The sequence below is a fragment of the Phocoena sinus genome, chromosome 12, assembly GCF_008692025.1.
Source record: "Phocoena sinus isolate mPhoSin1 chromosome 12, mPhoSin1.pri, whole genome shotgun sequence".
Taxonomy (NCBI): domain Eukaryota; kingdom Metazoa; phylum Chordata; class Mammalia; order Artiodactyla; family Phocoenidae; genus Phocoena; species Phocoena sinus.
In genome coordinates this window covers 38,452,818-38,479,399 of record NC_045774.1, presented here as the reverse complement: position 1 = coordinate 38,479,399, position 26,582 = coordinate 38,452,818, and positions in this window count along the sequence as shown.

Genomic DNA, 26,582 nt, shown 5'->3' with positions numbered 1-26,582 from the left:
CCAGAAAAGACCCCGAATTTCCAAAGCAATCTTGAGACTGCAATGGCTAATATTTTAGTTATTTTGTTCTTTTTGTTCTCTAATAGATGGGATACTTTTATGTTTGCTTTGAGACCAAAAGGAAAAAAAATACACCAAAATACACTAACACAGATGCATATAGACCCATCTTTTTTTAAAATGAGAAATAAGTTTACTGTTTAAGCCACCCATGATATTCTGTTATAGCAGCCCAAACTAAGATAACATGTGAATCTACAATTATCTCAGTAGTTGAAAGGAAATAGAAATACCATTTTCCTGGCTCAGTGTACTGTCCCCCTTTCCAAATGTACACACACCCACCTACAGGACTCCACAGGCACATCCCTAGATTTATGCACAGAGTAAGATCCAATACCCTGGTACATCATGAGAGATAAGTGGCAGCACCACACCAGAGCATCAACTGCAGTATCTTGAGATGGAGATTTCGGAAATATTTGATGTAGACCCATCTTTTAAGGCGAGTTCCATTATGGGTCCTGTCCTCACTCGAGCATTTCATTCTCAACAGGTGTCTTCCTAGCTGTTACAACTAACTGATTAAAAAATGATTCCTGGGCTTCCCTGGTGGCGCAGTGGTTGAGAGTCCGCCTGCCGGTGCAGGGGACATGGGTTCGTCCCCCGGTCCGGGAAGATCCCACATGCCGCGGAGCGGCTAAGCGCGTGAGCCATGGCCGCTGAGCCTGCACGTCCGGAGCCTGTGCTCCGCAACGGGAGAGGCCACAGCAGTGAGAGGCCCGCGTACCGCAAAAAAACAAAAAAAAAAGATTCCTTATTTCTCTCCTTCCTTTCCCCATTTTGGTCTATATCCCATTCCTGCACCACAACTTATTGTGTAATATCTACTAACTAGATTGATATCCCATCTAAGTTCTAACTGGCTACAGAAAAATCATTGCCTGGATAACATTCCGTCTGCTCAACATAAACCTGCCCAAAAGTGAATCCTCTTCTTTTCCCTTAAGCTCATTCCTTCCCCTGGGACTTATCACTATAACAATTATAATGATCCTATTCACCAACACTCGAAAGCTCAGTACCATTTTTATTTTTTCTTTGTTTCATCTGTATAGTTTATCAAATATTATGTCTTCAAAATGTTCACCTTACTTGCATTTGTCTAAAGTCATCTGCGCCATCCTAGTTGAGGTTATTGTCTCATGTCTTGATGATGACAACAACCTTTCATAATTATCGCTCTTTATATCTACTTAAGTCATCCACTTACTAGCAATGCTTTTTTTCTTCCAGTTTATTTTTTAGTCATGCTACAAACTCAAGTCACCCCTCATCCATGAAGAATCCCTCTTACTGAAAATCACTTTGTCTTAATTCTTTGGCATTTATTATCTCTACAATTCAATTCAGCACTACAAGATATTCAATTTGTGTTGTTACTTAAATTTCTCATATCTCCAAACTGTAATCTCCTGTAGTATAAAGACATTTATGTCATTGTCTTCTCAGTACCTCCAAACTCTTTGTTAAAATAATTTTTAAGTACTTCCAAAAAAGAATGCTATATCTTAATTATAATTAATATGTACATATATACATAATTTATATAAAACTAGGGTTTAAATAGCTCCTTTGTTATAAAAGTAAAAAAAATAAATAAATGAAGAGATATACTCTTTTACCCCACTATAAACGTCACTGCCAATTTTGTCACTGTATCTATCAAAATTATCAGTCTCTGCTATAGCAGTATTGCCATTGTGTTTAAGCTGTCTCCACATGGAGTACTTGCAAATATTAATTACTTCTATGCATAATTTAATTATGCAGCTGTGGTGTTATAAAACCTGTCTACGAAAGGTCTACTGAGTATGTGCACAACACAAGTGACATTTATCCCTGTTTGGTGTGTCCCTGCTTTGATGTGTCATTACAATTTAAATTGTGAACATATATATGTATAGCCCCTAACTCTTGCCTTGTACACTGTTCTCAATCAGCACTTTCATCTAATCTCATAAAGGGATAGTTTTACAAGTCTTCGAAACTCTACCCGATTATTCACTCAACAATAAATGCTTTATTCAGAAAGCATTAAGTTCTGAGTCTGCCTAATCCAACGTACTTGGAATGTAAAAGCCCATGGCCCCAAGCTCAAATCTGAAGCAGATTTCCAAATACCTCTTCAATTCTCTCCCCTGAACTCCTCTAATAGGAGGCTGAAGTAACACTAAGTGCCTGCCTCGAGTCATAGTTCCACACCTACCATGACCTTCAGAAGCCTCAGTTAAAACAGACTGTGCCAGGTTATTGTGTTTTTTTATGAGAACATATATGCATTAACTGCAATAATTCTTGAACTAGGTAGTCATTCACTTAAGGAATCCGCTCTGAGCTGCATTTTCATGAATAGAAAACACAAAAGTGATAATAATATTTGCCCTGATTTTCTACCTCCCATAATATTAATGACATTCCTGATGAGAACTCTCCTAAAGAAGAATCAGTTTTGTTGATCAACCCAATGATCAAATGAAAACTAAAACCTTGTGTCATAGTTCTTAACCATTCTAGCACATATACTTTATAAACAACATGATTGGGGCAAATGGCTAGTCAACCCATTTTACCAATATTTACTAGGATGATTCTGTATGTCGTTGGGTCCAGGATTAAATGTAACAGAAAATTTTGGATCAGATGGAATCATGTCATGTGCTCAGCAGACTTCTCAAAGTCTGCTACAAGGGGCTTCTGCACAGAAACAAATGTACCACCACCTAAATGCATCTCCTTTATTGGTCAATGCTGTATAATGTGGCAAAGGAGAAAAAATAAAGATTTTCTCCAGTAAATATTTTCCTTTTTCTTTCCTAAGAGTGTTCTATAAAGTGGAAAATGGAGTTAGAGTAGCTTTCTCAAAGGATGTGATTTCAGGTAATAGTTTAAAAATAACATTATAGGAAAATTATTTTAAAGAAGTACTTTTCCCAAATTGATGATTTAAAGAATCAACATACTTTCTAAAGTTCTCTTAAACAAAACCACTTTTGATGTCCCAAAGATATTAGTGAGTGATAAAACAAATTTTCTCAGATGGCTCATAAAAGCTAGGATGATTACTTTGTAGTCATATCTGATTTTTGCAGTCTCGATATACAGATGAAGTAGTATTAATTTAATAACATTCTAACTGAATTTTCTAGTATGACACAAATTTAAATGCATAACTAAAAACATTGGAAATTTTATATATTTGTGTATCTCTATCTGTCCATCATATTATCTTCTATGTATCAATTAATCTATGGTTTATTTCTGGATGTACAAGTAAAAGCTCAATGACAAACCTGGAGTCGAGATACGAATTCTTGGGTCATTCAGTGTCTCCTCTGCAAATGTGGCATTACTCTCAGTTGCACTTTCTCCAATTACTAAATAAATTCTTGAAATGTTCATCTTCATGCAACAGCAAAATGTTTTCTATAATAACCCAGCAGATGGTGCTATTCTGCAATAAACAGCTTTGGCTATTGTCAATAAAGTGCTACTATAAGTTTTTTTTAAAAAGCAATAGAATTTGTAAGTGTTTTGTTGCCTACCTTGTGCTGCAACTTTTATTGTTCCTTGTTTGGCTTCTGGGACTTTGCCAGGATCTTATGAAAAAAAAAAAAAGAGACATAAATAAATTACCATGAAGTACTATTTCAGAAGGATATATAACAACAAAAAAAGGAAAAATTATAAAAACACAAACATAAAAACACTGCCCTTGGCACTCAGAATTTTTGTTAAGAAATGAACACAATTATTAGGAGAACCACTGAGAATTAGGCTTACCGAGACAGAAATAAAGTAACTGAACCAAATAAAATCATAAAATAAAGTTTCCCAAAACTATTTTGCTTCACTGTTAACTGACCATGGAATACTTTGCATTCATTAAGCACCTGAATTTGATTTTTTTAATTTATTTATTTATTTTTGGCTGCATTGGGCCTTTGTTGCTGCACGTGGGCTTTCTCTACTTGGGGTGACCAGGGGCTACTCTTCATTGTGATGTGTGGGCTTCTCATTGCGGTGGCTTCTCTTGTTACTGAGCACGGGCTCTAGGTGTGCAGGCTTCAGTAGTTGTGGCAGGTGGGCTCAGTAGTTGTGGCTTGCAGGCTCTAGAGTGCAGGCTCAGGAGTTGTGGCGCATGGGTTTAGATGCTCTGTGGCACGTGGGATCTTCCTGGACCAGGGCTCAAACCCCTGTCCCCTGCATTGGCAGGCAGATTCTCAAGCACTGCACCACCAAGGAAGCCCTTAGCACCTGAATTTGAAAATCTCAGAATTCTTTGTATATTATTTCTGTATGATTAGCCCTTTGAAATGCATGGAACATTAAGACATAAATAGAGTGGATCACTGAAGGTCACTGAGTAACTAATAAGAGAACAAAGCCCAGAACAACCAAATTCCAGGATAAGCTTTTGACCTAAAATGTCATTCCTTACCCTGCTGTGGTGCCCATCAACTATAACCATGGCCCTGGACAACAGTATGTGTTGTGAGAGTATGAGCAAGTTTCACTTTGAATCTTTCTTCCCTCTTGTCTTAGGGGGGTTGTGTTGGCTTTTTTTTTTTTTCTTCGTTCATAATGTTCTCTTCAAAGAAACGGGGTACCAAAAAAACCTCACACCATAGACATTTAAATATATTATTTGATTAATTAGCATGAAAATAAAGGAGAAATAAAGATTTTTAAAGCAATGGATCATTTCACATTTCACTAAATAATTGTTCATGATTGTCTTTACTAAGTTTTCAATAATTGAATTATCATTTAACAATATGGGAAGGAAGATTTGCTCATTTGTTTTAGGTATTCATCTTTATTTGCTCATTTACCACATATTTATTTAGGACCTATTATTTGTATGTACTAAGCTAGGTGTAAATGTAGTAGTTGATACACATATATATTATAATCTTTCATTTAATTATCATCATATGTTGATTACAGGTTAATATTATAATCCTAGTTAGAATTATAAAATGACAAGATTGCATCAGAATAACTTGGCCAAGAATCATAAGCAAAGAATCAATGTTTCATTGGCCAAACACCAGAGGTTTAATTTCTAATTCATGCTTTACCTCTTGTTGGTGAGATAATTATTCATTTGTATTATAATCATGATACAAAAATAGTAATTTTTCATTCTGTTTTTGTATAAAAGAAATATTATTTATCCACATATATGGTTTACTTTATTACTAAATTTATTTCTTAAGACAAAATATCTTTTGTCAAAATTAAACTGAGTCCATTCTAACTATGATCTTTTTATTATTAATTTCTTTTATTCCTGGAGGAACATGCAACTATCATGTTAGTGCTACCTTTGTCACATCTAGAATAGTTGGTCTCAAATCAGAATTAATCAAGATTTACACATAGATAGTGAATTCTAACTAACATATTTCTAAGTATTACTCTACCCTATAACTAGCATTTAGTGGGTACTTAATAAATAATTGGTGAATGAAAAGGTGGATGAAAGGATACAAGAATACATAGGAAAGGGCTTCTCTGGTGGCGCAGTGGTTGAGAGTCCACCTGCCGATGCAGGGGACGCAAGTTCGTGCCCCGGTCCGGGAAGATCCCACATGCCGCGGAGCGGCTGGGCCCGTGAGCCAGGGCTGCTGAGCCTGTGCGTCCGGAGCCTGTGCTCCGCAACGGGAGAGGCCACAACAGTGAGAGGCCTGCCTGCATACCACAAAAAAAAAAAAAAAAGAATACATAGGAAAGATCATCAAAAGTACCCTAAACTGCCTAGGTGTTTTACTACTTAAAGATCTCAACATGTCAGAGAACTGTAGAGTAGTTCTGATTAAAAAGAAAATTAAAAATAGTTGTCAGTAAAGTACCTTAGCATTTTTATACTCAAATTTCCCCCTATCTTTTCTTTTTTTTTTTTTTAATGTCTTCTTAGACCACTGATTCTTTTTTTTTTTCTTTACAGTACGCGGGCCTCTCACTGCTGTGGCTTCTCCCATTGCGGAGCACAGGCTCCGGACGCACAGGCTCAGCGGCCATGGCTCAAGGGCCTAGCCGCTCCGTGAAAGGGGGGTCTTCCCGGATCGGGGCACAAACCCGTGTCCCCTGCATCGGCAGGCGGACTCTCAACCACTGCGCCACCAGGGGATCCCTAGACCACTGATTCTAAATGAGTTCTCCATGCCTATGATTCTGTTGGACCACCCGGTATACCCAATTGTGAATTATGGAGAGCTTTTCTTAGGGCCTTATTAATAACTTCTCCCATTGATCATTCTGTTCCTCTGTCAGCCTCTAATCTATTGAGGACACATGCAGAGGTGATCAGATTTGACATCTGCTAGTGTACAGTATTTCCATTTTCAAAACCAACGCTTTAAGAAGGAAGCAACTCTGAGACCATAAATGTACATTAAGAAGGCCAGACAGCGCTTCCCTGGCGGCGCAGTGGTTGAGAGTCCGCCTGCCGATGCAGGGGACACGGGTTCGTGCCCCGGTCTGGGAAGATCCCCACATGCCGCGGAGTGGCTGGGCCCGTGGGCCATGGCTGCTGAGCCTGCGTGTCAGGAACCTGTGCTCCGCAACGGGACAGGCCACAGCAGTGAGCGGTAAAAAAACACTACACAAGAGTGAAAACACATTAAATCTTTACAGACAAGTTTTCAGTATACATAATTTTCTCTCTCCTTTTGATTACTGCCAACTGAAAATGAAACCAACCTTTTACTAGGAAATTTTTCAAATATATAACAAAATAACGAATGTATGATAAGCTCCAACCTCATTGGTGCTCTCAACACCCATTCAAAAATTATCAAGTGATGGCCAGTCTTATTTCCTCTGTATTACTCACTGCCTCTACTACACGCAGCCCAAATGAAAATTTTATTATATCAAATAATTTTTCCTTTTTTCAATTTTTTATTAGATAATTTTTATAGTTACATTTTTGAAATAAAATAGTGATTTAAGTAAGAACAGAGGACAATAAGAAAATTCAACTGAAGTTTATAATAATTCTGAAATCCATAAATAATATTTTGGAGCTCAAACTGAAAATATATTGAGTCTGCAACTACTTTGTTAAGAAATCAATTTTTGCATATAGGTTTAAATATTAGTTTAATATCATGAACTTTTCATCTACAGGACTCTGTTTATACTTTGACTTCTTTTAATGTGAAGTGTGAATCCACTGAGTTTTCAACTGTAGGCTTCACGTAACTTTAACAGCAAGTAGATTGCTGCACTGTGAGTCTAGTATTGGTCTTTGACTAACGGACAGCAGATGAACAATAATAGCACTGTAGAGAACCACACTTACATTTTAAATATTTTCTAAGCAATCTTCCAGTTCTTCCCAACCCCAAATCACTGAATTTAAAATATTTTCCGGAAACATTTCTTTAAAAGCCATCTCTTGCTAATTCTGCAATGGTACAAGGCATTTAGACTGTTCTTAGGTGAGAAAACTAAATATAGAAAAGCTGAGACTTTTACACAAACCAGAAGAAAAATTAATATTTATTGATTCAGCAGTAAACTTTGAACCAGCAATATAAAAACCTCCTTGATTGTTCAAACGTATACATCCTTTTAAAATAAGATACTAGAAACTAATGACAAATTATCCTGCAATCCAATGAGCTGCTAAATCAAGCTCTAAATTATTGTTTTCTAGTCTTGTAAAATCCAGTATTATTTTTAGGTGTACATACTCCCCAAATAGAGAAAGGTTAACAATTAAGCTAAAACTTACTATACGGTTAAAAGCTCTTAAACTAAATAAGCCTCTTGTGCCTGTAGCTCCAGGAAAGCATATTTCAGGGGCATTGCTAATTTCAGTATGATAATAACCCCACTGAGATGAAATTAATCATGAAGCAGCCTTCGGCCATCCTGTCTGACCGAGGGGACTGAAGCCTGAAAGGAGAGCCTATTTGCTGCCAGATATGCAAATTGCAAAAGGTGCACAGTGCAGAAATATGAATAATTTATCAAAATAATCTGTTATTGCTAGAGGTTAAGAATCTAAATAAGCTGGCAGCATTGCTTACAATAGGTAGCATAATTTAGCTAGACTAGTTTTTTCCAGAAAATCTTCTGATCGAGGAATGTATTTTGTACATTGTATTTGCTTTAGAATCTAAATAGCCTTTAACTTAGTATCATAGCATTATAGAGTTTAATTCAGAAAAAAAAAAGATTCTTCAAGGTTTGCTAAAATATTCTCCTGATTTTTTTCTTAATCTTTAAGAGCACAGACTATGTTTTCCATAAAAACTATTCTAAATATTTCTTAATTTGAAAAAAATAATTTTAATGTTTTAATTAAATATAAGTCAAAATCTACCTACAGTTTCTACACATGGAATCACATTTTCCTATATTATTTGAAGAGAAGTAAGCTTAGGGAGAAAAGAAACTGGAAAACATCAGTGAGAATATTTACAATTAGAGTAACGGGCATTTCCCCTCATGGCATCATCTAGCTCTCTGAATGTCTAAGAATGGCAGGTTTCTTAAACATTTAACAATTTAGAATTTAGAGTTGAAGATCAAGGTATAGATTTATTTAAACAATTAAAAGAAGGAAACTTTTTTTTTTAATAAGAAGAAAAGTATGAATGAGACATGATTTGGCCTTTCACTTTAAAAAATATTTGGCATGTTAAAGGGAAGGCTGATTCCAGTTAGATTAAGAAAACGCCTTCTGCCATACAGCTAATAAAACAATGGAATATGATACCATGGGAAGGTGTGAGGTCCCATTCCTGGAGTTGCCAGATAGGTATCTGTTTTCGAGGGGTCCTCAATGTATCTGCTTAAAGCAAAGAGGCAGCCCCAGATGATCACTCCAGGTCCCTTTCTACTTCTATAACACCTTTCTAAAATCCGTGACTATGAACAAAGATACGCGAATTTGAAAAAAATTACCTATATTATGTTTTGATGGAAAATTTCTTGATTATTTATTTTTATTATTGAGGCTTACCTTCGTAGTCCTCCCTTACCATAAAATAATTACCCCCTTTTCTTTGATCATGTTTTAAAAGCAAGCATTTTAACCACCAAACTGGACGGATTCTCTTAGGAGAAACATGCTTCCTAGAAGAATTAGGACTCAAGTAGAAACTTGACTTTTTATTGAAATAAATGTTATGATTTGGAAAAATTATTGCATTCCCAATATGAGTGATTTATTTCCTTATCTAAGATCGATTTGGGCTCTTTAAGTGAAACAAAACGAAATTTAAAGAGTCAAGAGTTTATTTTAGAAAACAAGTTATTTTATTATGTATATTATATATACATGTCAAAAAAACAAAATTTCTGACTGTTCAGCCATATTTTTCAGGTAAAATTTCAGTCTTAAAAATTAAGTGATATGCTGTTGGTAGGTCCCTTAACTCACAGCTTACACATACTATGAGGAGTGATTTCCTCACTAAATGATATCATAGAGCATCATGATCTAATTCAGCCCTTAAAAACCGCCAGCCCCTATTGTTCTAACATTAGTAAACAGTGTCTGTGAATATTACCATTCTGTTTTTCACTTTTCTAGACCATAAGAAACACACACATACCCCCTTTTATCTCATTACCCAATTTGGGAATGTTATAAACAAACAGAATTGTTAAGCATAAAAGTAACCGTATAAAAATGTAAAAAAAAAAAAAATGAGGATAGTGGAAGCAAAAACTGAGAGCAAAGCATGGTTTATTTTCATTCTCTCACACAATTCTTGGCACTAAGAAGGCATCCAGTCAATCTTTTTGCATGGGTACATGAATAATGATTAGGAGAAAATGTGTTTAAAAAAGTCATTGTTATCTGCCTGAAATTCTAAACCAAATCGGTAGCAATTATCCTCATAAAACTGTTCAGACTCACTGAGTCTTTTTTTTCTCTATAATACTGCACATGCCAAAATCTGAAGATGTTATAATCAGCTTCAAAGAGAATCTACATTTCTTGAAAAAATGGCTAGGTTTATAAAATGCAGATCTATTACACTGGAAAATTAGCATGATTTCCAAAAAGAAGGAATCCTTAACAGAGAGTCCTAAATCAAAGCAATCTAAGGAAGAATTCAGGGTTATATTTTTTAAGAAACGCTTTCAGCTAAACTTTGTCCTCAGGTTTAACAGACAATTTAAGGTTGCACAACTCAATTTTATTAAATGAGAAAATACTTCTCCAAATAATTACTGAGTCCCATCACTCACTCTTGCTTCTGTATTTTTTGCATTCATGCTTACTGGGGTCAGGCACGATACTTAAATGTAAGGACTATTTCCACACACAGTCTGGTTAGGGACACTACAGGAAAAATGCCAAATGAAGGGCATAGTAATCTGAGTTTTGGACTTTGGCAATTTTAAAGGAGGTAGGAAATAGGTAAGGCTTGAAGGAGAGTATAGAGCCACAAAGGGGTGAGGGAAAGAAAGTTACAAAGTGAATGACTGATTAAGTATTCCCGTGGATTATGGATCTATCTGGCTGGGGAGCAAGAGTCTCCTTTGTGTTAACGAGAAGTAAAAATGAAAATTTTACAATTGTTTAAAGTAAATTATGGTCAAAAAAACTAACCTTAAAATCTCAATAATGAGATGTACTTTTTTCTTAGAACATTAAGAGCCATTACACTTTTGAGCAAGGGAATTACACAGCAATGTTTCAAAGAGATAAACTTTCCGTGATTGTCAGGAGAAAGGGCTTATTCTGGGAGCATAGAAACCAGGTAAATTGTCACTGAAATACTCTAGTTGTAAAATGATAATGTGTAAAACTAGGCAGGTGTTCATGGAATGGAAAGTGGAAAGAAAATAATTAGTTAGACATTTAACAGCTTTCTTTTTCCTCCTCTGTAGATGTGTTTGACATATACAGAGGAGGAAAAAGAAGGCTGTTTATTCGAATATGACAGGTTTGGGACCTGATAAACAGAATTTGTTTTAACGTAATTTATTTGAAGTTTATAACAGAAATACATATTGCATTTGAGACAATGGTGTAACTTCAAGTGAAAATATTAAGTAGACATTGGGAAAAAAATATGGCCTTTGAAGACATATGGAGATTCTCACATCATCCACATAGAGGTTAAGTTAACATTATGAGAGGAAGAAGGAACAGTTTTTCTAAGGGACAAACAGAAGTTGGCTTTCTCAAGTTGGCTTGAGAAAAATATTGGTTGAAAATGTATAAGAAAATTTCAGATGTTAATTTCAGCAAGGTCAAGGAAAGAGGATGTTTAAAAAATGAAGAAATAAACCTCAGGATTAAACACAAAGAGAGTTTGTTTTTATATCTAGAGTCCCTGGCAACATTTTTGAACAGGATTTTGGAATTGGGATGCAAATAGTAGGAAGCCTATTGTTCTGTGCTGGTCTCAGCCTATCAATAACCTATGTTGTATCTGGACAGGGCCTTGTATTCTTATTATGATTGCAAGACACCCTCAGCAATAAAAAAAAAAGAGGTTACTTACAGGTCCTGGAAATTACATGGCACACCTGGAGGCCACAAAGCAAGTTCTTGAGGGGGGACGGAGAGAAAGAGAGAGTTAGCAGGCCTGGAGTTCTGCCTTTGTTGGGGTCAAGGGTTGGGCCTAGGGTTTTGCAGACTCACTACTGGTGAATGAAAAACGTAAGAGTGGGAGTTGAAAGCCTGGGAAGAGAAAAAGCAAGCGGCCCAAGCGGTCAGTTATCAAAATAAACCAAGATCTCTCTAAAAAAAAAGCCTGGACTATGGAAGGTGGGGGGCTGGGGCAAGATGCCTATCTGAGACAGCCATCTAGGAAGTGGTCTAGGTGCCTATCTGAGACAGCCATCTGGGAAGTGGTCAAGGTGCGTATCCGAGACAGCCATCTAGGAAGTGGTCAAGGTGCCTATCTGAGACAGCCATCTAGGAAGTGGTTTGAAGTGGATGACTCTGAAACCAAAGCTTAAGTCAGGCACTGGCATTTAAAAAAAAAAAAAGCCAATTGTCAGGATTTACACTACATCTGCCTTTAGGGGCTTAAGGTGGGCGGTGACTAAATCGAGGTGGAGGGTGTAAGTCATTTATTTGACAAGTGTTGTAAAAGGCACTAGAAAAAATGTGGCTTGAAGGTAGCGGGAGAATAAAGCAAACGCTGTTTTCAAAATAGGAAACTCCATTTTATTTGAAGAGAGCAGAAAAATACCTGATGGAGAGAAAAATATTAAAAAGTCTGGGAAGTGTGAAAGCTATTAAGGTAGAAAGATCCCAAGATGTGAGAGAGGGAATAGTAAAAAGCACTGGTGGAGAGAAAGGCATCTCTTCCTCTGGAAATCAAAATTACCCTATTGAAATGCCAACAACGCCCAACTATTTCCTGTAAGGGTAATATTGTGATCAATGACGAGTACAAGGAAGATGTCCAAATTCAAAATACATTCAATTTAGCTGAAAATGGAATTTTATTAAATAAAGGAAAAATATGAGAGAGAAAAGGATAAAGAGAAAAAACTACTGGAGAGAAGAATTGAAAAAAATGTAAATACAAGCAGTAAATTGTGATAAAAAACAATGACAGTTGAGGGAAAATATATTAGAAATGAAATTTATTATTGAAATGACTCAGGTTTTCTAATGCATAAAATTGTGCTATTAAATATTATATGTAGGTATTCTGATATATCAAGATTATAGGGCAACCTTTTTTTTCTCTAAAACTAAAGAGGACCATTTGGCAAATAGTTAACAGATCTAATAAAGCCAGAAAGCAATATTTGATTATTTTCTGCTATCTGATATCAAGATTTCAACCTTCTTGGGCGTTTACTAACATTCATGAAGAACAAAATACTTGGATGAAGTGATCTAATTTTTGAAGCTATGTACTATAATAGCTGCCACATGTTTGAGGTTTTTTCCCCTAATCTAATATGTAAAGTATGCAATTATTTGTTTAAACATGAAGGTGATATTATTTGCTGTTTGTTACCTCTGGGATGTATGGGAAAATATGCACTACATATTTGAGATGAAATGTCACTGAATGAGTCATAGATAACAGTCCCTATTTATTCCTAATTTTAGGGATTGTGGACTTATTGTAATGTGTGATGATCTGTTTTTTAGCACAAATTTGTGTCACAGCTCCAAGAGTTTAAATGCTTTAACTGTCAGTTCGCACATAATCGATCTAGAGAAATAAATGAGCTTCACAATGTTGTCCTCCCAAGAAGGATATTTCACCACGTCGTGCTCTCCTTTCCATCAATGTTAAAGGGAATTATGTACACCTCTCAGGAACAGCAGTCCCCAATGTCAAGCATGCAGACTTAAACTTAAATTGATATTTAGCAGGAAGCCTAGAGGTTCTCTTAACAGCAAAATGACAAGCTGAGGTTACTAAGGACTGACATTGCTCGGAAGCCCACACTTTCACATATTGCAGCAAATGTACTGCTTTCCCTGGGACCATACAATGAAGCATAATAGGTTACTTTAGCAGCCGGTCTCTACCTTTGAATATTCAAAATCCACGCTCATATGCACAAATAAGGGAGTTAATATTTCAATTACTGGAGCCATGTGCACAGAAGTATTTGAGAGCAAATGAGTGAGTGCTAGTACATGAAAACACCTTCCCACATACTTTGGTAAAAGGCAAGGTATTAATCTTCTTCTAACAAATGACTGAACTGAAATCCACTCTTAGAACTATAAGGTTTCCAAGTAGCCCATCCCCAGCATCTCACAGATGGACTGGATTCCACATGACCCATGTGAAGGCAGTGAAAATTTTACAAATATGAACTACTGTACATATCTGAGTTCAGAAACCAAAGAACAGTTTGAAAAATCTATGTTAAGAATGAAATCACAATTGACTATGGAGCGTGAAATATTTTTTGAGAGGGCTTCCCTGGTGGCGCAGTGGTTGAGAGTCCGCCTGCCGATGCAGGGGACACGGGTTCCTGCCCCGGTCCGGGAAGATCCCACGTGCCGCGGAGCGGCTAGGCCCGTGAGCCATGGCCGCTGAGCCTGTGCGTCCGGAGCCTGTGCTCCGCAACGGAAGAGGCCACAACAGTGAGAGGCCTGCGTAATGCAAAATATATATATATATATATATATATATATATATATATATATATTTTTTTTTTTTTTTTTTTTTTTTTTTGAGAACTTTAACATTGACAAGAAATCTCAAAAGCAGACAGAATGAGTTCCGGTACTATACGATAAGGCTGGAGGGAGGAGGCCAAAAGTAAGGATGCAATAGAGGTTACCATGTTAAATCCTCAGACCAGAGACTAGTAAATAATCAAATATCTCTCAAACAAGCTCACATGATGATGGGAAATTTTAAAAGTCAATTTAGTTTCAAAAACACACTGATATCATGGCAAACTACTGCAAAACGCTATCACAGGAAGGTTGATCATTCCACCAATGGTCCCATACTAATTGCAATCTAACCCAAGTATTCAAGCACTAGAACCAGAGAACACTCATTAGATGACTAATACCAAGAAGGATGCTCTACCTCTTGAACAGTAAGCAGAAACTTAGTGGTGGTGCCTCAGTATTTTGTGCTGAAATGTTTAAAATACTGATTTATCTTGTGACCATACTTGACTTTTTACATCAGTCCTTGGAATATATATGTCTACTCAAATTTCTAAAAATTTTATTGATTCCTCATCCTTCATTTACTGAATTTTCTAGAAAATTAGATAACTTCAAATGTACAGATTAAAATTTTAATCAGAAATTTTTTAAAACCAAGCAAAAAGCCAAAATCGAATAATGGAAGACCAAAAAAATCAAAACCTATGAATATTCTGCATAAATATTCAACAAAACTGTATTTCACAGACATCAAGATTGTATAACACATTAAGTTCTAGAAAGTCCTCACCAACATACTGAAAATCTTACTCTGAACTATTCTGTATTTGAATGAAATTTTTAATTTGTATGCATCCTTAGAATTTCCAAAGTCCTTTGCATAAATTATTTCACTAGATCTATGTCATAACCCTATCAGACAGGGAGGCAGGCCTAGGCTAAGTCATAAATATTCGGATTCCTAGTCCAGGATGTTTCCAACATAGAATGCCTTTTCAACTCTTTTCAAAATAATGTCATTTTTTTCTTGATAGCCATATGTAAACGCAAGCAAATCTTTTTATACAAACGGTTCTGAGTTTTAAAAAAAATAACAACCATGGCAGTACTAACAGCTAATTTATATAGAGTAATTTATAGAAAATCCTATATTATTTGACTTAAACAAGAAAGAAATGCATTATTTCATATAACAAGAAGACCAGAAAAGAAGGATTCCAAGGCTGCCCTTTAATTACTTATCTCGGGCACAGAAATAGTGTTAATATTGCAGTATCATGGTAAATTAGTGTATTGTATTATAAGAATATTAATTATAAACAAAAACAATGATATTGATAGAGAATATATTTACCCCAAAATTCTTTAAATATTTAAAATATCAACCCTTATAAAATATTCAAGTAATAGTAACAAGTATATTAACCAAAAATAGAAGAATAAAATCTAGTTCTACTCTTTTTTTTTTTTAGTTAACTTTGGATTTATAATTTATTTACTTTTATTGAGTTTGGTTGCCTTTATGTGAATTTAATCTTTGAATTGTTCTCAGAATTTTTCTTTTTAAACATTTGAAGTCTTTAATGTATTTTAGTAATTTTGGAATCAGATCATTTAAAGACAATTTTTTAAAAATCTAGATTTTGTTATATGTTAGAAGATTGTCAAAGTAGTGAAACAAATTAATTTGGTCTAAGAAAAATCATTCCATGTGATTTACATTCAGTGTTATAAATTACTGTCTCAGTTAAAAGGAACTTGCTGGGCTCAAAAACAGGAATAGAATCTTTCAGAGTCTCTCCTGAGAGCTAACACTTTAGGAATAACTGAAAACAGAGAATGAGTTTCTCTTGTGTATTGATAAGGACAATGGTACCTATGAATTCAACAAATGGCAAATAAAGAAATGCATGCAGAACACAGCATGCCACACACACAAATGTTCATAAGTTATCCTACAATTGGGGCCATATAGTTGATTTTAAATTAAGATTTTTTAAAAAACAGGTTAGATATGAAACAGATCTAAAGGTAGTAATACATATATTTGATGTTCAAAGAATTTAAACTGGCATTCCCAATCCCATTCGAGCAGGCCTTGGCATTCTTTTCTAAAAATTAAATTACATGATGGTTTCAGGTGGTAGTTAACCCCTATGTCCCTGATTATTCCTAAAGTTAAAATGTTTATATTCCTTTACACAAAAAAGATAAAATGAAAAAGGCACAGTCCTAAAAATAACATGCATTTGTTTCAATTACATGAAAATTTTATACTAAGCATTTTAGTGTTAGAATTATTAAATTAACTTGTCAATGGTATAACTTATCTTTGGTGTGCAAATCAGTTTTGGACATCTGACACTACGACAGAAGGCACCAAACTCAGGTAATACTTGAGCCAGTCAAGTTAGATTGTATCCCTCATCCCTGCTCCCTCCCCTTTGCTCTTACCCTGGAGGTTATGGCTATCAGCTGCCTGGGAACAGAGCGAGGAGAAGGGACAGGAAGCCCAGGACACCCCACCCACTTACTGGCTTCCAAGCTCAGGGCAAGCTCAAGCTGAGCAATGGGAAACTTTTTAACTGGGATGGGTGTTGGGAGCTTTGATATTACATTGGATTTGGAAGTTTTAAATGCTTGGGGGAAAAGATCATTGTTTTATTATCTGAGCATGACCAGGAAAAATATAGGGTCTTTTTCGGATTTCATCCAAGGGGTAGAGAAAAGCAGGTCTAAAGAGAGGTTTGCAGTGGTAGTCACTGAAAGAACAAAGTTGCTTTCTGCTTATACCCAACTGAATACAGCACGTTTTAGTAACTCTGGACATGAAATTAGCACTGGGGCTCTCCCCATGCCTTTATTTGTGCTTGTCTGCTTCTCTCTTTATCTTCGCATCCAACTGCGTACTCTTTTTCATCCAACCTCAAATACCATCATTTTCTGGAAACTTCCCTGATCCTCCAAGTGCAAGCCCTCTCTCTGTCCTTTGAGCCAGCACGGCACCTCACCAGGACTTTTCTTAAGGCATCTATACCTTCTATGTGTGCTTTCATTGTTCACATACATTTCTGTCTCTCTCCCTAATCTACACATGCCATGAGGACAGACTTTCCAAATGCATCATTTTTCTTCCCTCATGCCATCCCCTCTCTGTGGATATGCATAATATACCCCCCACAATCTAAATGATGGACTAAAATAGTAAATCTGTTGAATAAAAACATGTTATTTTAAAGGATGAAAGAACATGGGAGAAGCATGGTAAAGTATTAATTATTTGGTAAAAATGAATTGTAAGAAGGGTAAAAGTAAGACTGCTACCTTTTGTGATTACTTCATTCAAAACTGCTGTAAATCTTGAAAACTATAGCAATACAAGTACACTTTTGTACAAAGAAATTGTTTTTTCCACAAAGACTTCACCATCAGAAATCAATAAGAAAGTGGCAATATTGTATCACATAGGGGTTAATAACATAAGCCCTAGAGGCACACAGCCTAATTACAAATCCAATCCCAACCAATTTTTAGTTGTGTGACATTGGGAAATAATTCAATAGCTCTCTTGCTTGGCTTCCTCATCTTTAAAATGTATTAAAAATGGTACCTGGCTTCACATTAGGACAGGAGCTAATACTTTGAAAATGCTTAGAAGACGGCAGATAGTAAGTATGTAATTCCCATGTGCTCTGTGCTGGTCATCTGGTTCATCACAACACTGCATGCACAACACTCAATCATCAAAGTTTCTGAATTTAATTGAAGCATCTCAGTATGCATAGTACTAATTAAGCACACGAATAAGAAGTCATATTTTATATCATCTAATATCAAGTGGGAAACTCTCATATCTATTTCTTAGAGGGGTAACTTAATGAGTTATTTTGCAACCCACGTATATAAATTAACTTCCATACTTACCATCTCAGAAATAGCCATCCACAATCCTTGTCTGAATTTACATGGCAGAACACATTTTTAAGAGTAACATTCTCTGATGAGTAATTTTACAACTAATTTACAAGTGGGATCCATAGAATACTAGCTCTGACAGATGCTCTTATCCACAAAAAGAGTTCAGGGTCAAGAACTCTGAAAAGCATGCAGACAAGATGTTACCTTTCTAAGATTTTAAAATGACAACATATTCCACACTGAAATTCTACAGTAGAGAAACCAATTTAAGCTCATTGTTTCCTAAACATATTTGATGATAGAACTCTTCTCTAATATAACATTCCTCTGTATCCCAGAGGAATACACACTGGGCAATGTTACTCTTAGAAATAAAAAGAATAAATATTTTTTCTTCTCTCTAACACTAATGATGCTATTAATACTGTAGAGTCACTTAGTTATGTATTTAAGAGATGCTTAAGGAATACCCATAGCTCCTTGTACGTGTGTAGAATATTTACAGTTTACAAAGCTCTTTAATAAATATTCCTCAATTGAGCCAACAAGATGGATAGTAGTCAGCAATTCAGCTTTCATAGACCCTCAAAAGTAATGTGAATTGGTAAAAAGAACATAAATATTGTATTCAGAAAGGTCAAGCTTTGAATCCCAGCTTTGCCAATTAGTATTTTATACCCTTGGGCATGCTTAGGTTTTCAAAGGCTCAAATGCTGTGAGGATTAAATGAGGTGACATATGTAAAGTACTGAGCACAATACTTTGAACATAACGGATACTTGCAAATGTATGCTTTCTTCCTAGTCACTTTTGAATACTAGCTGAGAAACAAAATCTCCTAGTTATGGATAGCATTTATTAATTCTCCTTAATTTTGAACAGAGGCATGATATTCATTTTACATTGTACCCAGCTCTGTCAGTTAAAATAGAGAAACCTACTTAAAAAAACAGGACTCTGATCTGGTGAGATACAATTAAATACCCAGTGCTGTGCACTATGTTCCATTGTAAGAGATGGATACTTAGTGGGAATTCTTGGAACAAAATACCTACCTATCTAGAGGGGCAGGAAGGGATGATATTTTATGGAAATAATAACTGGATACTTTAATATGAATAAAAGTTATTCAAAACATAAGCGACAGAGAGGTGAAGATAAGGTTTTCAACAAAGAAAGAAGCCTCTGAAAGAACAGAAAGTGTAACAGAGAATGGAATGCCTTTAAATGACGAGAGAATTTTGTGTGGCGAAGCAGTTATCAAGAGATGAAACTAGACACAGAGCAGGAGAGGCACTGACACCCTTAAATTTGAACTTTATCCTAAGGACAAAGTAAAGCTTCAGCAGGTTTAAAGTGGAGAGTAAAATAACCAGATGTGTAGGTTATGAATCCACGCACTGCAAAATATGTGGTGCAAATTACAGGCTATGCAGAACCAGTCAAGAAGGATAAAACAGTGTTCCAGACTAAAGGTAATGGCAGCCTGACTAGGACAGAGGCTGCGGAGGCCTAAAACAGTGGGAAGGTGTGAGAGACAGTGGATGAGCAAGCGTATTAACACAGAACACTGTATATTCCCTCTTCTGCCACAAGCTCCTAGCATCGGGGCAATAAAATATTGCCCAATGTACTTGCAAAATTTACCAAATAATATTAGAGTAAAAACTGAAAGAATGATCAAAGAAAAAAAATAAGCCAAAATATATTATTAAGCATGACTACGGCACTTACTGTATTTTTCATTTATTGTAGTTTCTCATTCATTGAAACCAAAAGTGTTTTCAGTGCATATTTACTGTGTACCCACAATGTACAGCTAGCGAATTTATAGCAGAAGCAACAACAACAAACAAATACAGGTCAATGGAAAGATATGCTTGTATTAATTAAAAATGCACAACTTTGCTACAATGATAGTGGATTACATCATTGTCTCTATACATCTGAGGGTCATAAATATGACTGAAAAGGCTTTGGGGTGGAATAGGATGTGTAATTACGGGGAATAGATGAAATAAAGAAATGAAAAGCTTAATATTTCTGAAGATCACATCCTCTATTTCTTTCCCTTAATGTTTCTAAATAATTCTAAATTTTGCTTAAAATATATATAATAACATGATATCTACTGAATGCAAACATATTTCAGCACTGGGCTAGGCATTTTGACAATGATTACACTCACCACTAATGTAATAGAGGGCCAGATTTGATATTTACAACCAGAAGAGTGCCTGGCACATTATCAGTGTTCAATAAATAACTGCTGAATTTATGAATAACTGCTTTATAAGGACGGTTGATCCTGGGGCCCTTTAAGCAAAGTGATGAGTTTGGATGCTAAAAGGAGAGTCTAGGAGACTGGAAAGACCTAAACTGCTTTTAATGACAATGAGAATTTTAGAATTCCTGGGGGAAATCCAAAAGTAAGGAGGTGAGGACAAGTGAGGAAAAAAAGTCGGAAAGGAGTCAGAGAGATGACCTGAGGCTAGTGACTACCTGAGAAAGGACAACAGACAATATCCAGAGAGCATTAAATAGCAAAGATAGCCAATATTCAATCTGTATTTGTTACCATTGACTATACACACACACACACACACACACACACACACACACACACATATGCTCTACCATCCATAAACTCCTTTTTTTAAAATTCAACTCTTTACATAAATAGTTTGTGTGAATGGATTTTGTGCAAATTAAAGACAAGTGATGGTGAGAATAAAGGACAGAATCAAGAGGATTAACAAGCCAACCTACTAACTGAACCAATTAAGTAAGAGCAGGGCTCACAGCCAGAGGTGATCTTGAGCATACAAAGCTCTGGGATTTTGAAGCAAAGGTGGGAGGGCTTTGGACTTTCACAGGGCATAAGTACATTGGAGCCAGTTCGTACAAGCTTGTGAGAGCCACTAGTCAAATTTTTAGAAATTTCTCCAGCTGGGTGATTTCATGTTGGTAGCTTCAAAATGGTCATGGTGGGATTGTTTACACCATGGAAATGAACAAATGCTAATTCAGTGCTATACTTTTTTCCCCAAAAGCGAGATTACCAGCACTCCATGGAAACTTACCCAGCTCTTAGGAAGCATAGGAATCCTAACTGACCCTTGTGTTAAGTAAAACTACAATTTATTTTCTGTGTCTGGGTTCTCAGATAAATAAAGGAGTGGGGAGCGGGTAAAGGAAGGATCTAGTAAACTAAAAGAGTAAGCTGTGCTGGCCAACAGGGCACCATTAGCCACATTTGGCTATTCAAATATAAAACTAAATAAAATTTAAAATTAAGCTTCTCAGTAGCACCAGTCATACTTCAAGAGTTAGAAAACGCATGTGGCTAGTAGCTACCATTTTCAACAATGTGGATATGGAACATTTCTATCAATACAGAATGTTTAGCTGAACAGTGCTCATAGACTATCTAATTTGACAAACGTCACATTTTTCTTTCTAGGTTTCAAAATCCCCCAGTCATTGTGGTAAGCTTTCCTGGTGAGGTTGTAAACATCCTTCTTGGTCTCCTAATATTTGAGCAAAATATCTGATCATTATTGATTACATCTCTTTACTAACAGATCATGTGCTGTTTTTAAAAGGCTTCAGCCAGAAACTAACAAAACTCTAACATAAACCTTTTAATAACTTCCATGAATGGAAATTTTGTGGTAAAAATTTTAGGAGTTTAAGTAAAATAATACCATTTTTTAAAAAATTAAATTATAACGATAAATCAAAAAAATTTTAAAGTTTATATAATGTGAAAAACCATAAGAAGAAATAAAGGGCTTCCCTGGTGGCTCAGTGATTAAGAATCCGCCTGCCAATGCAGGGGACACAGGTTTGAGCACTGGTCCGGGCAGATCCCACGTGCCGTGGAGCAACTAAGCCCTTGCGCCACAACTACTGAGCCTGCACTCTAGAGCCCATGAGCCACAACTACTGAAGCCCGCGTGCCACAACTACTGAAGCCCACGCAACTACTGAAGCCCATGCACCTAGAGCCCGTGCTCCACAACAAGAGAAGCCACCGCAGTGAGAAGCCTGCACACCGCAAGGAAGAGTAGCCGCCGCTCGCCGCAACTAGAGAAAGCCCGCACGCAGCAACGAGGAGCCAACGCAGCCAAAAACAAATTAAAAAAAAATAAGAAATAAAGAAAAAATAATAATTGTGATATTAGTAACTAGCTAATTTAAAATTTGACTGCTTCCAGTAGGCTAGAATGCAAAAAATGTCTAAAATGTTTAATAATTCTCTGAGTTAAAACATATCATTGTGTATGTTTATTTGATGGGGGATGGGGTTGGGGGATAAAAAAAAATCACATTACACAGAAAGTAACACAGAAAAAAAGAGTAAAAGAGTTAAGAAATCAAGAGATAATAAATAGTATTTCATGGAGGAATGTGTTTTAAAAAATAAAAATCTTTACAAAGTTTGTAACCTATGCAATGAGACTCTGAAAACATCATTTTAAGGGTTTTATCACATAGTGTTCAACAAATTCTCAGTGCTAAGGGCGCTGGTGGAAGTGATGGCAATAACATAAGCACCCCAGGCTGCTAAATCAGGGGTCTTGGAGCAAGAGCTGAGGGAGGGGACAGTGTGCTGAGTTGAAGCTTGGACACACCATCCTGCATTTGTTCCTAAAGGGATTATCAGAACTGCTTCAAGTGCAGAGACCTGTATATACCTGTACTTTCTGACATCAAACCATCAAACTATGGGCACCACTTTAATTGAGACTATATCTGAAATAATAATTTGGTTGACGTACCAGACAATACTGATTACAAAAAAAAGAGAGAGAGAGAATTTTCTTTTAAGAGTACAATGCTGTGACTTGAGATTACTTAGGAGTAACTAAAGAACTGAGAAAGAAGCATTACTTCTTTCTGATACGATCGAATTGATGACTTCACAGACTTGAAAAAAGTAAATTCTGCAAGAATAACTAGGGCACGGTACGGAAAGCACTCAACAACAGACAGAGTAATGTTTGATATAGCCGGCTGGCAAGTGAATATAGGTCCCAGCAAGCATTCTTCCACATAAAATTGTTATAAATGTTATTGACTTTGAAGATGTCCTGGCCTATTGTGATAGCAAATGTATCATAAACCATTGATGAGTCACGAATGAGCCTCCTACAAATAAAGAAATACGTAATAGTGCCACAATTCGATCTTTTTTATCAAGGATAACTAAATCCAGAAACTCCCAAGTAATGGTGCAGGTCTCTACACATCCCTAGAGATCTCTGCCGGTTAAGAGTTGTTTATTATTGAGTTGGTAAGTAGAAGTCCAAAGGATTACTAGCTGTCCCTTGTATTCAGTCCATTCTCTCCCTTTTAATCACATATCACAAGGCACCTTTTCAAAAGATTTGCTACACATTCACCAAGTGTACATAATCTCTCTAATCTTCCAGTTCACTATCAGATAAAGAATTAAGGTTAATTTTACATGCCTTATTTGATTTTGGTGAACCCATGCTGGGTCTTTGTGATTAGCACTTCCCCTAGGTCACAATAAATAATCCTTTCCTAATACTTTCTGAAAGATTGATCAAGGTTAACATTAAGGTTACAAGATCCTTTTTATTCAGAGTTTTAAAAAATTCTAGACCACTGAAGCATGATTAAAATGCAGAATAAGTACTATATAAGAAACCACTGTACAGGATCTGCAGGAGTACTTGGAAAATATGTGAGTTAAAGTATAAAAATTTTCACATTGCTCTGATAGTCTGAAGTTCACTGTTTAAAAGGGCACTTCCATGGACATATGTTGAATATTAGCAAGTAGTTGATGCTTTCCTGAGATTATTAATAGATAGTGAATGTATATGCAAATATCAGCTTTTCTTAAGTCTCAGAAAAATGAATCCTTGAGCACATATGCTGCAGAGATGAGTTTTGGCTGAATAGGAAATAAGAAAGTATACATGTGAGTTACATTTTAATACACATGTACATATTAGGGAAAAAGTCAACATAAACAAATTGAGTAATCTGCATAATAGTTGTACCAAAATTCCTCTCTTTAAGGATCCTTCTCCCAATTAGTAATGCAAGAATCTTTTGATCATTGCTGAAAAACCAGTACCTCAGGATAGCATTAATACTGATACCCTTCTCCTAGGCAAAAATATAATGACAATAATATAATTTTGCGCACATTCCAGGTTTGCATACATCTACGTACGAGAAACCTTAATTTATATCAAGTTCCTTTTTTAATAGTTACACGACTAAGAAGTAAAACTAGAGAGTTTTAATATCTATGGAGTTCTTTTTCATTCAGCAAATATGTATTGAGCATCTACCCTGTGCCAGATGCCACTCTAGGCTCTGGAAACATAGTGATTAAACCCCCAGAAGCTTGCCGTCATGGAGTTTTCAATTCTTCTTAGTAAAGCCCATGTTTGTTGGACATGCCAGAACAGTGCTTACTACAAAGAAGGTATTCAATCAAATGCGTATTGAATGATCCAACTAAACCATCTTTAGGAGCTACTTACTTTTTTCATACGTAACTTTTCCATGAAACATAATCTGACCTTCAGAATGTCAAGCAGAATAAGTAAGACTCATAATAATGATAAATATAGGAACTATGTATTGACTGCTTATAATATACCAGATACTGCACTAGGCATCTGACCTACATTTTCTCATTTAATTTTCACAAAAACCTCATGAAGTGAGAACTGTTAGTGTCTTTCCAGATGAGGAAACTAAGTTTTATCCATAAGGTCATATGGATGACCTTTATCCAGGCAGCCTGAGTCCACAGCCCTTGAGATAAACTTCTATGTAACATTAAAACATAGTTATTTCTTTCCTATAAATTTAGTTATATTTATTTACATTTATTAGGTGAACACTATGTTAAAAAGTCCGTGTGCTAGCCAAATAATCACACTCCAACAATAACTACTACAATAAATAGAACACGATATAGTCTCTCGCTGGATTCAAAGGGATTATAGTCATATACTTAGGAAAGGCAGATGGTATGTCACTGATGAATATACATTAGATTCATTTCAACTGAATAAGAATTTGTCTAATACCCACTATGTGAATGGAATTACATATATAGACAAAAATAACTATCAGTTGGACTCAACTAAAAGATTGCAGGTAGCACAGAATAGCATCAGCCACTATTTTAGCAGTTTCTAAATTCGTTCTAGTTTTATATGTACTCAGTGGATACATTTACCTAGGGTGATGAGTATTACTGAAAGCTTCCTTACCCTTAGTCCTGAATGCTTTCATTTTTGCAAATACTCTAAGATAGAGACTGATGTTCACAAGTGTGGCCATCAGATGGCACTAGCCTTTTCCTTTTCTGAAGAGAAGAATTTTGTATGCAAAATTCAGGGACTACAGTGTCACTAGAGGCAAGGGGACAGAGCAAGAGGCAAATTAAACGACTTTTCTAGCCAACAGAGGACATGACTAGTATGTTTATCATTCCTTCTAATTTTTTTTTTCACTTTTGTAATTGCTTAAACTGATCTGTACTTTTTGAAAGCTCCCCACTGGACTTGGGATTAAAAACATTTACAGTCCAGGGCTTCCCTGGTGGCGCAGTGGTTGGGAGTCTGTCTGCCGATGCAGGGGACACGGGTTGTGCCCCGGTCCAGGAGGATCCCACATGCCGCGGAGCGGCTGGGCCCGTGAGCCATGGCTGCTGAGCCTGCAGGTCCGGAGCCTGTGCTCCGCAACGGGAGAGGCCACAACAGTGAGAGGCCCGCGTACCGCAAAAAAACAAACAAACAAACAAAAAAAACTTTACAATCCAGATCTCCACAGCTTGGTGATTTTACCTCTTATCACTCCCTCCTTGCTCATGCCATTCCAGCCGCACTGCATCTTTTACAGTCCCTTGATCTCTAGGACATTTTCAGCTACTCTTTCTTTCACATGGAACTTTTTCCACTGCCTTGTGCTCAGCTCACTCTTTCACTACATTCAAATCTCTGCTCTGATAGCAGCTCCCTAGAGAGGGCTTCCAAACCACCCTGTGGAAATAGCACCTTCCTCTCTATTCCCTTACCCTCATAATTCTTCCTAGCACTTATCACTCAAAGATGTTATAACACGTACCACTTATTGTCTGTTTCCTTCACTAGACTGGGAAGTTCTATAAGGGCAACAGCTTGGTCTTTTCACTGTTACTGCCTAGCATCTAGAAGATTGACTATCATGGTAAGACTCAATAAGTGAACACATAAACGAATGAATGAATGAGTGAACGAACATCTAGAAAGAATTACAGAAATCATTTGTCAAGAGTGCAGATCTGCCTTGCACCAATGCCATCAACAGGTTTACTTTTACTTTTATACCTGTTTCATTTTGATCTCTTAAAATTTGAAAATTTCTAAATTAACCTGAGGTAAGCAGGTTAAGCATACATTTCAGATGCAAGTATTGTTGGCCTAAACTCTTATATAAGAAATTGTGGTTTTATTTTTACACATTT